The sequence below is a fragment of the Vigna radiata genome, unplaced genomic scaffold (genome assembly GCF_000741045.1).
Source record: "Vigna radiata var. radiata cultivar VC1973A unplaced genomic scaffold, Vradiata_ver6 scaffold_320, whole genome shotgun sequence".
NCBI classification, from domain to species: domain Eukaryota; kingdom Viridiplantae; phylum Streptophyta; class Magnoliopsida; order Fabales; family Fabaceae; genus Vigna; species Vigna radiata.
The window spans coordinates 344,166-347,214 of record NW_014543608.1 but is presented as its reverse complement, the minus strand read 5'-3'; positions in this window follow the sequence as shown (position 1 = coordinate 347,214).

Below are 3,049 nucleotides of genomic sequence, written 5' to 3'. Positions count from 1 at the left end.
GATATTTTCCTGTTTTTGCTAATTGTCCTTAATTTGATCAGAAATTCTTATTTTAATTAATTTGAATTATTTGAGACTAATTATTTTCATTACTAATTGTAGGGAAATTATTGGTTAATATTTTAGGACTTAAAGAGAAATGCCACATCTATTTTATTTTAAATTTAAATGAGAAAGGAGGTATGAATTTTTATTTTTTTTTGGGGTGCACATGGAGATGGGCTTGAGCACAAAGAGCATCTAGCAAGGAGGTGTGGATTCAATAATTGGGGGTGCACACAGAATGGAGGAGCAGTTGCCAGCATGCTATTACAAACCAATATGGCAATTGGTTTTTGGGTTTTTAAGAAAAGAAGAAATGCTGAATGCAAGGGGGCTGCAGCATGCTGCTTTCAACAGGTTATAAAAGGAAAAAAAAGAAGAAGAAAGTGCATCACACATACTCACGAACTCAATAGGAAAGGAAAGCAGCTTGGGAGATAACACGTTGGCAGCACTGGTTGAATTAGAATTGGAAGAAAATGTTGTCACGGCCCACAATAGGAGGTGCACATGGAGAGGCTCCAAAAGCAATGTTAATAAATTGAAGTGGGCTTCAATGAGGCAAAATGATGCACGGCCTGGGGATTATTTTTTTAGAAGACTGTACGTTCACGTGAGAGGAAACACTACATTTAATTGAAGAAGAAAGAAATGTTCAGCACGTGAAAAGTGGAGGTGCATCCAGCACATTTGAAGACAACAGCGGACCCATGAGCAAGGGAAGGTGATGCTCCAGCAAGCAAGAACCAGCCCACAACAGCTGCACGTCAGCATATTTTTTCAGGGGGGGTCCAGCAGTAGGGGGAGGACACACAACCCTAGGAGATTCCTAGGAGACAGCCGTCACATACTCTGATTTTGAGGAGTGTTGGAACGTTTTCTCTTTAAAGAAAAAACCATGTTTATCTTCTTGGATTTTGGTTGAATGAAAGAGGCCAGCCGCCACTTTGATTTTGCTTTCATTTTGATTCAGTACTTCTGCATTTGGTATTTTTATTTTCTTCATTTGATTCCAAGCACATTGATTTACGTCTTGCATCCTTGCATAGAGATAGCAAAGTTCACGTCAATTCAAGTTGCTGCCATTTTGATTAATAGATTTTTATTTTCATTATTCCACTTGGTGCATTCACGGTGATTTGTTTAAGTAGGAGGTGTCACGGCTTGAACTTTTATTTTCCTTTCACGGTGCTTTGAACGGTAGTTGCTTGTGACCAAAGGGTATTGTATTTTCAATTCGAAAGAGGCACACAACCTTCATGGTGATGCAAGTAAAAAAGAAGAAAAGGTTGTTACGGTTTAGAGGTTTTCCTTTAATTCAACACTTGGTGATTTAATTTGGAGTCATGTTTTCATTTTTTTTTTCTTAGAAAAGGAAGCACACGAATTTAGGAGATACATTACATTTTATATTCACTTTCACTTTGGAGTGTCACATGCTGAAATTTACTTTGCTGAAATGAAGTAGCTAGTCTTAGAATTTATTTTCAATGCACGCGTTTTTAATTTGTTGTTTGCTTGATGAATGTATGTTGCAGCTTTTGAATTGAGTATTTCACCTTTTAATTTAATATCGCAATTCACTAGCATTAAATAATGTTTTATTTGATTTAATTTTACGTTTGCAACGAGAACTTTAATGCCTTAATGGAGTAGTTTTCTCAATTACTTTGCTTTACTGTTAGAGTTTTATTTTAAGTGTTGATTTCTTGATGAATAGCATTTAATATTTAAGTGTAAGTGTTGCATTTTATAGCTTTAACTATGTTTAGATATTTGTTTGTTGCAGTGTTTAGTTTAATGTTTTCATGCATTTTAATGCTTTCAATTATATTCGGTTGTGTTCAATTTTCATTTTTAATTTAGTCTAATTGAATTCACAAAAACACTTTCAACCCCCCCCCCCACTTCGTGTTAGACCTAATTCCTGAACCACAGTTGGTCCTTGAGAGATGACCTAGGAGTCACTTCCTAGCTATACTGCATTTCTGAGTATTTTAGCGCAAGGGAAGAGTTACTATTGATGGACAAAGGGAGTCTATATATAGACTCAAGCAAATACTCTTGTATTCTTCGTAACTGGCCATTTAACGCTTTTAATCGATTAATACAAGTGTTAATCGATTAAAATGAGTACAACGACTAGTTTTCAAAAACCATAAAACTCCAACGGCTATCTTTAGTTGATTATTCTAAGAATTAATCGATTATCTAATCGATTAAAATAGTTAATAATCGATTATTTTCGTGCCAGTTGAGTTTTCAGCACCTGTAACGTTTTAATCGATTAATACTTGATTTAATCGATTAAAACCTTACGTTTTTTATTCTAAACAACAAATACAAAGTATGAAGGTACAAGAATCAAAACCTACTACAAATCTAAGTCCTAAACACCAAACTGTTAAGATTGTTGACAACACAAACTCTATATCAAACTGGTTTTTGATGATGACAACACACTGCTTAATAACAATACATAAGTTCCAGTGTTACATGTTCAGCTGATATACTATACTGCTTTGAACAATGCTTTTGTTGAATATGTTTTGTTTATTTGCATGAATGTTCCCTTGATTGATTATGTGTTACATGTATGGAACATGCTTGTATTGAAATGTGTGATAAAATGATTTTGATTACTTCTACACATTTCTGAAGAAAAGCTCACAAGCACTTTTATGAACTTACATTTGTTGTGACAAAGATCTGGTTCAGTCGAATACACTGACAATGGATTCGACTAAGCTAAAATCTTAGTACAGATTTTGTGAACATGTGCTTGATGAGATTTTGAGTTGAAAAGAATTTCAAAGTGTTTTTTCAAGTGTCAGTAGACATGGTGAACACCTATTCGACTGTGTTGCTATTATTTTTGGAATTTTGTTATGCCTACTTGCTCCAACGACTATATTTTTAAAAGTTAGTTAGGATTGACTGACTGGGTCAACTGTCATGAATGTGCATTGAATTGGTTGACTGAGGAGCCTTTGTGTTGATTGTCTGT